The sequence below is a fragment of the Lepeophtheirus salmonis genome, chromosome 14, assembly GCF_016086655.4.
Source record: "Lepeophtheirus salmonis chromosome 14, UVic_Lsal_1.4, whole genome shotgun sequence".
NCBI lineage: Eukaryota > Metazoa > Arthropoda > Copepoda > Siphonostomatoida > Caligidae > Lepeophtheirus > Lepeophtheirus salmonis.
The window spans coordinates 22,291,701-22,304,542 of NC_052144.2; the positions used below are offsets into that span (position 1 = coordinate 22,291,701).

General features: G+C 28.3%; 1 long non-coding RNA gene across 1 annotated transcript; it reads right to left on the bottom strand.

Annotated features, from left to right (window-relative positions):
- Positions 1 to 2,853: 2,853 nt before the first annotated feature.
- On the bottom strand, positions 2,854 to 4,257 carry LOC121129840 (uncharacterized). Its single transcript, XR_005868535.2, has 4 exons — positions 4,046 to 4,257; positions 3,878 to 3,991; positions 3,448 to 3,666; positions 2,854 to 3,228 (listed from the first exon to the last, which is right to left on the bottom strand). It is a non-coding gene; the product is annotated as an uncharacterized lncRNA (long non-coding RNA).
- Positions 4,258 to 12,842: the final 8,585 nt, after the last annotated feature.

Genomic DNA, 12,842 nt, shown 5'->3' on the forward strand with positions numbered 1-12,842 from the left:
CTCAATAGCTAAGACTAGATACTCGAAAGCTAGTTTATAATGAGCTTACAAAAAGCCTAAACTCTATGGACCCTATATTATGAATATGGACTTGAAATGTTCTCGAAAGAAATCTGATCAAAATATTCAAAGACTGGGACTAACATTATGAGTACTTTTTCCCACTTCTGTTGGATACTATTCAGCTTTCGACAAGGACTCAAGAACTGTCTACTTGAGCAACATTAGTTTTTAAGTCGCCTAAATTATTTAGACTCGTAATATTTACTGCTGTATCTTCCAGGATTCAATGATTTTTGACTTAAAATATTATCCTGTAATACAAGAAGAAAATAACTAATATAATCCGCTTTTATCCTCTCTTCAAGGATTATGATATACTTATATTCTTATTTTATTTCTGATAAATAGTGTAATAATAACAAAATTTCCATAAATCAAAGTGTGTTGACAAAGATTTGAAAATATTCCTATTGAATTTACAAAAATTATAATTGAAAAAATGTAGGTTTTTAAATCATGCTATTGTATTAATGTATACCCATTATCTAGATCTAAAATATAATTTTAGGTTTCCAAGTTCAATTCATAAATTATTTTAGTCTTTCATTGGTTATTTGCAAATTGATAGTTGAAAATAAAACTTTGTGGTATTTGATTAATTGCTTTGAAGGATTGGATTGCTGAAGGATTGAGAATATTAGAAGTAGATAGTCTAATAATATGAAATAAAAAAATTATCAATCTGTTATATTTTTATATATTGTTAATTAGATTTCTCAATATTTCTTATTATGAACTATTTTAACAGTAAATAGTGGTCAAGTTTGGTTTTGATTTACAAAATTAAATATTATGGAATTAAATTTAACAAATTGGTTAGCTCAAAATTTCCTGACTTTTTTTATATAGAACTAAATTGATCTGGAATAAAATACACAATCAAAATATTTATTTATTTCTCAATATAGATAATATATTAACATTAAAACAAAATTGTTCATATATTTAATATTAAACAGAAATCAATATTTGATTTATTAACAACTATAATTAATTATAAAACATATACTTTTATAATTGGTTCTTATCGATAATCAATTATAATGAATGCAGGAGGTAGAAAACAAAAAAACCTCAAACAAGAATAGTCTTATTTTTCCATATATAGATTATGTATTTTGTTTAAATAAATTTTTGGGGCATTTTTTTGTATTTTTTTTTATGAAATGTGTGCAATATCCACATTTTTTGATATTATTTTTCAAATATTTACTGTGCAAAGTATATCCATCACAAGAAAAACACTTTTTTTTTTATTGCTCGTGATTGAAATACATCATTTTATTATTCATATGGAAGTTCTTGATCCGGATCAAAAGATGTAGATAAATCCATATTGTGCTATCAAAGTTACATGATGGGCACATCATGTAACTTTGATAGCACAAATGATAACCTTATGATAGGAAACAAGTTGCATAAAATTTAAAAAATGAAGCAACGGAAAGTGATGAGTTATAGCTACTAATAAATTACTCAAAGATGATGAGGAAGTATCTTGTACCAAATAATTTGTTGCTAAAAATAAAATTGATTGACTATATTCAATTAAATTGATAGATTGTGTAGGAGAAAAAGTTGACGGAGGAACGAAATTGTTATGGTGAGAAGTAGATGGAATCACAAAATCATTATCTTAAGAAAAAGGAATATTAACTAATTCTGTGTTAGATAAGTTCAATTCGTTTTTTATAGATTTTTTATAATTTTTTTTATAGACTATTATATATTTATCTGTTATAATACTCTAAAAGATAAAATTTAACTCAGACCTCAACGTCTAATTATATACTTCCAAAAAAAATATTTTCTTACCTAATTTTCTTAATATATATTACAAACTCGATATTTTTACGGTATATTTACAACATTTGATTAGTCGTATTCAAGTGCAATTTGTGGAAAAGCTAGTAACTTATTGTTATATATATTTATTATTTAAGATGTGGATTACCGGTTTGTGTAGGAAAATATATGTGTGATACCCGTGTATCTATGTAGATGTATCTTGTATTTATTCTGTGATTATTCTAAGAATATATTCGTGATAGAATCGGATAACACATGGTGCAATTAGTAGTTGAAGCAGAAAAGCTTAACATATGACACCATAGGTACTGGAGAATTGTAGGTGAAGAAGTTGATCCAGTCCCTCAGATACACAAGAGGATGCCAGACAAAGATAAGACCGCCAAGTTAGCCAAAGTGAGGAAATACCTAGGTGCTCAGAGAAGATCCTTCCACAGACAATCTGAAGTCATTAAAGGAAATTACTTCGATAAGATAACTCATGTCCACTTAAAGTCAGTCGTATACTTGAAGTTGTAAAGAAGGCAATTAAAATTTATAATGAAAAAACGGAGAAAGTACTCATTTTTTTTAGATGAATAAACGAAGGAGGTGGATGAGTTCATTAAGATGGAGGAAGAGCTCGTTGAAATTGAAGCTGAGGTGGATGTTTATTAGGAGAGATCTTCGGAAGATCCTTCAATCAAAGTTAGGAGCCAAAGTCACCCAAATATCCTAGCCAAATTGCCAAATCAAATCCAAGACAGCATCAAATACGCAGGGTTCTTGAAATGTGGGATATTTATGTCAAGTTAATCCATCTGAAAGAAATAATGATAAAAGAGTAAATTGATATTTTTTCGAAAATCTGCTCATCCGGATTTCTCATTAAGATACAACACATTGTCAAAATTCCATTCGACACTTTTAAAGGGTTAGAGGAGGTTATTGAAGACGTTAGTAAATATGTTAAAGCTAAGAAACGGATGGCAGCAGCTAGATACAAATTGATGCGACGAAAATAAGCAAATTTTGGAACAATTGATGAATTTTATTGCGATTTAAAAAATTTAGCAGAAGAGGCTAAAATCTATTAGATGAAACCAGAGGATTGATTAGCCACTCTGATCACTTGCAGAGTCAAAGATGAAGTTGTTTTTTAAACAGTTTTAGAAAAAATTTGAACCATCTAGTTTTGAAGGTTATACATCGAATTTCGACAGCTGACGAAATTATTGGAGGTCATGGTAGAAAGAGGAATCAAAGACGTGGGAGATAATGGACGAAGGATGAAGAATACCTCTGTGGAAAGTGTGGTTTCAAGGCTCCTCATCAATTTGGAATACCGTGCCCTGCAAAGTAGGCCGAATGCCGGAACTGTAAGAAAAAAGAACATTATGCTAAAGTTTGCACAGCTAATAATATAATTTCAGTCTTAATAATCAATTATGTTCGTGAATGTGAGCTGAACAAACTCCGAATTGACATATCAAACGCCAGTGTAGAGTTTGTCGGAAACAGTTTGTTTGTCAGTATGTGATAGTTGTGCAGTGGCTTCTACTGGAGGCCTACGAAATTATAAAAGCTTAGACTTACCATCAAGCAAATCAGAGAACTTATAAGTCATCCCAAAATTGTGATGTGAACGGCTCCAGATAGGAAATAGTAAGAAATGTTGAATTGATATTGAGACTCGGAAATCGTCAGCATAACGAGATCGTGTATTTCGTCAAAGATATTGACCAAGATGATGTGCTTATCTCTCAGCATGCATCCATAAGATTGATAATTTTGCACCCAGATTTTCCTCAACCTCTGAAACAAGAATATATTGATCAACCATTAGGCATCGAAAGGGTGGGAACAATAATGCATAGTAAAATCAAAGAAGTGGAAATCAGTTAGTAGAGAAATTTTCAAGTGTGTTCTCATGAGAACATCAATTAAAAGAAATGAATCTCACTTATGAAAATAGAATTATTGGAAACTAAGAAGCAATTTGCACTGGACAGTGCAAGCCATATACCTTTTTGTTATCGTGAACAGGTCAAAAATATGCTGGATGATATGGTTAAAAAGGATGTGATCGTGAAAGTAAAAGATGAAATAAAAGAGTGATGCCATCCCATAGTTATTGCGCCTAAACAGAATGATAAAGTGAGATAAACAATTGATTTAACCAAGTTAAACTCACAGGTAAAAAGATTAGTTCATGCTCTGAAAACTCCAACGGAAACCGTTTCTGAAATCAAACCAAAGTCCCAGTTTTTCTTAAAATTTGACGCAGTCCATGTTTATTATCTCTACAGTAATAACTTCCTTATGACATTTTTGGTAGCAACATTGTACTATAATGTTACGACTTGTAAAAAATTTAAAGTTGTATTTGACGTATATACAGATTATAAAAATGTCCTCAAGTTTTAAAAATACTACCATTGGATATTAAGCTTATAAAATATAGATTATAAAATAAAATTATATAAATTGCAAAAAAAAAAAAAAATATTTGTCAGATATTTTTATTTTTTTAAATGGTATAAATGAATAAAAAATATATTTTTTAATACTTGGAGTGCCTTTAAAACTACCGATGCAGAGTCAATAATAATCATTGACGGATATAAATATATATATTGCTATTGAATTATTTATACCAATCACCTTCAAAATGAATATCAAATAATAACACCGCTTTTCATGCAATATAAAAGTTCACTTTTGTAAAGTCTATGAAATTTGCATAAATTGATGTAATCAGTCACATTGTCACTATGTACAATAGGTTGGAGCTTATTTTTTTAATGGTTCAAAATAGGAGGTCCTTAAAATGTTCCTATTATTTTATAAATATCATTCGCTAAGTTTGAATTTTTAAACTTTTTTTTTAGAAAAAAATGTGTCTTGGTTTCGATTCTATATATTTTGTACAAATTAAAGCTAAATCTAAATCTAAATTAATTTTTTTTCCAACAATATTTAATGTATTTTTATGAGAATTCCGTTAATATGTTTCCAAAAAAGCGTATCAGAGCCAAACAATTCAACTGATACATATCAAATGAAATAATAAAAAATTAATAGATTTTACCTAAGAAAACATACTAGGGCCAAATTAAGTCCCGTATATATAGTTAAGATTTTATACCCTGGTTTACACTCTGAGGTATCTTAACTGTTTCTATGAATTTGTATACAATTCTCTTTATTGGCCAAAATATGCCTATGAAATATTGGTTAATTTGTAATTTGCTGTTTAATATTGCTTTTGTGTAAGCTCATGATAAATGAAAAATAGAATTAAATTTTTCATAGATATTAGACAATTTTTCCATATTGTTTGTTAATGAAAATATTTTAATCATAAAGAACAACCTATTTTTTTTGCATTAAAAAACTGATGGAAATTAGAGTGCAAATAAATAAACATCAACATATCGTAATACTCATTTCTAAAAGTATGTAATTTTTCAAAATATAATTATTTTGTCATTTGATATGATTATTTTTGCATTAACAGTTTTTTACAATGAAAAATAATAAATAAATTAATTATCTAATTAATGTACATTACATAATATATAATTATCAATATAATTACACTTTTACTTCAAAAATAGACGAAATGTATTTTTTATTAGTTCTTTTACAAAGCATATGATATAATAAATTTCTAGATATTTAATTTTAAGTAAGTAGCACGAATCCAATTTTTTAAAATCATATTAATAAGAACACAATATTATAGCTATTTTAAAGTAATATATTTTTTAAGCAATTATAATCTACTTCCAACAAAAAAAATTAATTTAAGTTACTTTAACATATATTTCCTTGCTCTTTAGAAGTGTTAAACTAAATGTTTTCATTAAATTTATATATTTGTTAATAATATTAAAGCATATAAATTAATGAATGTACTTTACTTATTAAACTTAATTGACGCTTCTGATTTTACAATGTATAACTATATTAGGCTTTGCAATGCCCACCGGCTACAACCCTCGTTTATTATTGTTACTTAAGCCTTATAATACAAAAATGGGCATTAAAACCTACATTCCCAAAAGGGAAAACATCTAATCAATAAATACTAATTAAATACATTGGATATTAAACATATTTAAATTGGGGTAATTTAAGGTTTATTCTTTATTTTTTAATATAAAACAATTGAAAAAAAATATTAACTAAGGCCCTTCATTTTAATTTATTTTTGTAAGATTAAATATATTTTGTTGAAACTGTATTATAAATGACTTAAAATAAAATTTATCTTTTGAATGATGGGATTTTTTTTAATCAATCAATATTAGCCTTAATTTTCATATTTAATGCTTTTTTTTAAATTGATATATGGGTCTGAATTGGAATTATACTCTAAAAATGCGAATTCGAAAAAAGGTACTAAAATCTAAACCAATTGTGATTGAAAATTTAAATGATCATTTTCGTGTTTTATAGCTTCAATGACAATAATAAATGTTATTTACAGGCGGTTATATTACAGGGTTGAATACTGTTACATGGTGTAATTTATATATGAGTCATTTTTTATTGTGCAACTAATATCTCAGATCTATATGACAACTTTTTTTTAAATAACGATGTAGCTACGAGCGTGTGTGGCGCTCAGTGCCTCATATTAAAACAAAATGGCAAAAAAGTTATAGTAATTTATCGGTTGGATACTTAATTGATAGAAAAAAGGGTATATATACTCCTATATTAACAGAAGACGGACGCGCTAAAAATATTGTTTTAAAGTTTACTTGATTGTTTATGTTTATAAATTTAATTATTTTGTTAAAATTGTAAATAAATATCATTTTAACCTTATTAACATAATATTAATTTTTAAATAAATCTTTAAAATTAGATTTGAGCAGCATGATTTATAAATATATAAAAAGAAAAACTTTTCGAATTGACTATATGTTACAAAGTGTTCAAAATGTCTTTAGTTAAAGTTTAATAAATAGCACCCGCTATTTAATTAAATAACGAAAAAAATAGAAAAATGTTTCATAGCTTTAAATGAGTTAGTTTCTCCTTTTGTTATCTTAATATGTTTCATTAATTGAGAGTAATCATTCTTTCATTTTAACAATGTCATTTAGGTATGTTTACATTACATTTGTTGTCCTTTTTCACATCATTAAGAGTAATAATTGTCAAGGAAGATTACTTTACAATGTAATATTTTATCCTACGTACGAATTATTTGGCTCAGAAGGAAGAATATGTATGATTAGAGTTGTGTAACCTATGGACAACCGGTATGAGAAAAGAAATAAAATAATGACATGGTAAACCTTACGATTTTCTATTTATTCTTTTGAGAAAAACAAATTAGCTCTTGTGACGTTATATCAGTTTAGCTGGGATCAGAATGAGAAGATGGATATTTATGCAAACCTTACTGTGTATGTAGTAAGCAGAAAGTTACAATTGACTCCGATATCGATCCTCAAGTCTACAGAGACCAACAATCATCAGTAAACAAGTATTTGTTTACAACAAATGAATCGAATAATTGTTAAGTTATACTGAATGACCAGGACTACTCATATATATTGTGTAAGAAATATTAATTAGTTTGAATTTCTATTTATGCTGATTTGATGACAATTTTGAGAACATCAAAATAGTACAAAATTCTTTTTAACTCAATCCAGACAATCTGAAGTAATCCTGGGTTAGTAAGGGCAATATAGTTTTTTTAATTATTTGTCTTTCATTGAGTGTTTAGGAACAAAATGCTACGATAAAATAAATGGAGAGACGTAGCTTAGAAGACAACACTATTATCTTAAACTCATTGTGCATAAGTTCGAGTCATACTCACTCCTAAATAACAAAATATACACTATTGTATATAGATTTTAAAAATAAACTTCTAGGTCGGATGGAGTAATTGTAAAAGTATACAGAAAAAAAAATTGATGGTGGTATTAAAAATATATTTTTTATAGTTAAAAAAATATTATTTTTGGTCGGAATAAAATGAATTTGGATGATACAATCATTAGGCACTATTGAATTTTTCTGATGCAATAATTTTCGTCATTGTATTATACATCAGTATAAAAAAAGGCTCAGAGAATACCACATGATATTAATTGAAATTCAATATCCGAAATGGTGAAAAAACACTCTTTGGAGACCAGGGCCAATGTGGTTGGCATGATAGAGGGTGGATCAAGCAAGAGAGACATTCCTCAAAAGTTACAGATTCCTCTCAGGACCATAGAGAATTGGTGTAAGAAAAGGAAGGATGGGCAAACCCTTGAAAATCATAAAGATCGAAGAAGGAAGAAAGAAATTACCAAAGTTCCCAAACAGGTGATTTCAAAATGTTTGACCAAAAAGAGGCAATCCACATCGAAACTTGCAGCAAGATTGACTTCAAAGGGCTATCCAATATCCAAGTCATTTGTCCACAACTACCTGAGGTACTTTTTGAATGCTTTGCCATAAAAACCTCGTCTGCACCCCAAACTTTCAGAAAACCAAAGGAAGGTCTGGCTTCAAATATGTCGTGAGCGGAAACACTGGACTGCAGATGCCTGGAAATGTATCCTCTTCAGTGATAAAAGTTTATTTGAGCTATTTCATGTCCCAAATCCTCAAACACATGGGGTTTGGGCAAGAGATAAGGTGTTCAGACAACTTGGATTCCTCCCAACAGTCCTGATTTGTCTCCCATTGAAAATTTGTGAGCCTTGGTCCAGAGGAAACTCAATGAAAATGCACCAGCAACTTAAGAGGATGAGTTTTAAAAAAAACTGACAAAAGCTTGGGAAAAAAATTCTCCAGATACTTTGAATAATCTGAATGAAGGAATTCCAAAACGCATAAAAAATGTATTAAGCTTTTAAGGTCGTCATATCGGGAAGTAACAAAAGTTTTTTTCCAAAATAAACCCCTTGTTTAGGTTATTTCATGATTTTTTTTTTTAAACCACCATCAATTTTTGGACATCCTGTAATGTTTATTTATACACTTAATTAGTACAACTACATTCGACCAATCAAAGGAAAATAAAAAAGTGTATACCATTTTCGTTTCCATTTATTGAATCAAAGTTACATATGGAAAAAAAAGATTAAGGTGACTAGACAGATATATGATTTCCAGACTAAACCCCAACATTAGTTTATACTATAGTTTTTCTCTTTGGATATCATTTTTCCGTGATTTCTAAATAAATTCACAAGAAAAAAAAAAAAATCATTGAGAGATCTTAAATTTAATCGTTTCACAATATAAGCTTCTTATATATAATTTATTCAATGAGATGCTGTATATATATTGAAGATTTACTTGAAATAAAGTTGTAAACAATTTGAATTAGAGTACAAATGAAGTACAATATTTATCGACAAAAATGATGGCCAACAAACTACCTTTTAACAAATCAAAAAATAAATATATTATTCTAACTTAACAAACTAACGTATGAAACTTGAACTAATATGGGATTTTTCACGAATATATGTATGTATAGGGTTTGCTTACAGTAAGTTTAGCTATTAAAATAAAAAAGGTGTTCTTGTATAAAAAAATTTATATGTCAAAATTATTGGAAAAAGTTATTCGTTAAATTTAATATCTTCCCAAAAATTTTAACTCTAAAAAGTTTTATTTCTCTTGGAAAAAAAAAATTATGTGTCAAATTTGGAATTTAAAAAAACAACTTGTCAAAACCGATGCACCTCCCCCCCCGAAAAAATATAGTTCTCGCAGGCTGGTAATTATGACATCACTTTAAAATTTGACCACTAATTGCACATACATTCAGACCCTCTTTTCACAGCCTTAATAACTATTAGAATTATTTGTGTATAATAACTTTGGGCTCATATAACCTTTATTGTATCTCACAACTTCTCATCCTAAAATAAACAGAAAAAGGCCAAACGCAGTCGGAATTATTATTAAAAAATACTACAGTGTACATTTTTGTGTGTTTGAGCAGGGCTTTACCTCGTTAAAACAAAAAAATATTTTTATTTGTTGTCAGTTGTCTTTTTTTTTTGTCTCTTCATCATTTATTCTGATGTTAATGGGTTGAATAATAATTAGTTTATATAAAACAGTGAACAATTCTCAATAGTCCTTGAACATTAGTTCCATAGTTATGAAGAATTGTCTAACATCTACCAATAGATTTTTAACTCTATTTTCTGTTTGTTTGTTTTTTCGAGTGAAAAGTAACATGGTACAATAAAGTGAGAAATAACCATGCGATGCAATAGTTTATGTAGGTGTCACTCTAATCAATAACCATGATTATTAAAATGTACGTTCGATATGGATAAAATATTATTTTTTTAAAACTAGGATTAAGTATTAAACTAAATTGTATGCTTTTTAAGATCGGAATATCCTTTGGATCTTTTTATGTTTAGTAGTTTGAATCTTGGGTCTTTTTTAAAATTACAAATTTGCTTATACCGTATCAAAGTACTTTGCATAAAGATCTAAGATCAGTTCTACTTCTACTTGCAAGGTTTCCCGCCATCACGTACAGGTTTTCGTTGAAGCTTAGGCAGGAGTTCTCAAAAACTAAAATGTAAAATATTTTTTCTGTAAATGTGATTGTATAAAATAAATTTTATGTAAGAATGAATTTTTCAAAATGATTCATTTTCTAAACGAACTCCAATGTAATGAATAATTCATGATGCACCCCGTATTAGTAGATTGAGTTTTCTAATCATGTTTTGACAAAATTTGCTTTCCATTATGTCAAATGGGCTATACTCATTGCTAGCAAAAATGTATTTCCTGATAATTTTGTAGCACTTATTTATTTATGAAAAAACTTCTGAAGTAGCACTCAAAACGTATGTTTAAGTCATTAGTAAGCACAAAATAGTAATATTTATTTTACCTAGGTATATAAAAGCCTTTGTAAATAACGGTTATTTCTCATTGAATATAATTAATTATCAAATAAACGACGATTTAATGAAACATTAATAGAATAAACAAGCACTAGCTCAAGGATTTTTGAAACTCTGTGAAATTATTTTTCCATATAGAATTTTTTCCCCTTAGCATGAAAGTGATTTTCCAGAAAAAAACAGATGGTTTAGCTCATTGTTAATATATTAACCATCTATTAGTGAAAACTATTTTTATAACAATGTTTGTGAACTGGGTAAAACAAAAACCACAAAAATGAAACGTATTTTATTACATCATAAACAGTTGAAAAATTTTACTAAACAATTTTATCAATTAAACTGTAAAAATTAAGACATTGAGAAAAAATTCCTTCTTTTCAAATAATTTTGACAACAAGAGATAGGGCTTTCAACAAGACATTGTTATTCTTTTTTGTAATAATATTAAACCAATATTTTGATAAAAAGTTATAATAAATGTTCATTACTTTATGCGAAGTTTGTAAAAAAAATAAAAAAATAGTAGCAATCATTTTTGATGAGATTGCGTGTATTATACATATAAAATAAAAGTTGTAATATTACATTTCCTCACAATAAAAAAAGAGTTCAAGAAATCAAAATTCAAAGATAAGCAAAGCTGTTGGGAACCATATACTCCTTGTCTCTGGGCGATTGGAAATGTTCCCTGCAGATTGTTTAAAATTGGCAATGACTGGATGTTTAAGGCATAAATACCCCAGAGATTTGTTGAAGAAACGGCTACTTCATAGTAACAGTGCTCCGTTCTCATTAACGCGAAACGTATTTTAAATTACCCCCTTACAAACTCGCATAAAAAGGTGTTTCGATACCTATTAGCGAAGGGCTCTCTCTTTACGAATTCCATACACTCCCTGGAAGAAGAAAGAAAACGTATTTTCTTTGAAGACAAAGTGGTAACGTCCTCTGACCTCTTTGTGGGTTACCGGGAGTTATCGGAGCTATAAGGCATGTTCGAGGAAAGGGTTAAGGAAGGCTACGGAGTAACACTGTAGGAGAGGGGCTTGCTTTTTTTATGTCCCCAAAAGCTGACAAAGACATGAAGATGGATACACTTATTATGGGTTCCATTGTTAATGTTTACACAAATAAATGCCGCAGAGTCCAGTTGTCCGGTTAAACAGTTCAGTAAGACTGGCATGGATTGAGAAGGAAAGGCGTGCACTTGTTCACCTACGTTAACCTGTCTCACAATTCACAAATGTTTTCAATTTTTTTTATTATTAACATTTGTGTTTTTTTATAATTGATCTGGTTGTTTGTGGTGAGGGGAGAAAAGGGAAACGAAGATGAAAAAAAAATGAATGAAACTATCATTATAATTACTTAACTTTTCTTAACTTTTATGCACGTTTAGAAGCTTCCCAGTGAAAATATGAATGAATTATTAAGAATCCCTTTTATTATAATTTAATTTCTATGTGTTTATGTGTATTTTCATATTCATATAAACTTATTTATTGATAATAATTATGTTCGCCTGTTTTTGTTGTGAATAAATAATAGTAAAAAAAAAAATGAAAAACAGGGGAACTATCTTTAAATGAAACAATAATTAAATTAAATAAATCTAGATTAAAAATGACTAAATAATAGAATAAATCCTAAACAAGGCATCATCAAGATAAATAAGTAGTATTATTTATTCTTATGGAACGTGTCAGGATTATACTGAAAAGTATTGGCCATCAAATTTAGATTCCACGGTATCAGAAATAATTTTATAAATTAAACAATTTGAACAAACTGTAGTCTCCTATATTGATTATACATTGACGTTAGTCTTATCCAATATTCCAGTTGTACCGGGATATTTACGTTAAAAGGATTCCATAATAACTTTGCAATAGAATTGATATTTCCAGATCCATTACCTTTTACATTTTTTGACAAAACAACAAAAAGCCTAAGTCAATATATTCAAAAGAATCATAATGAACACAGCTTATATTAAGTCTATGTGGCAAACATTAAACTTCTTCTGGATCAAAAGACTACTTCACTGTGAATATTTCTGGTCTAAAAGAATTAAGG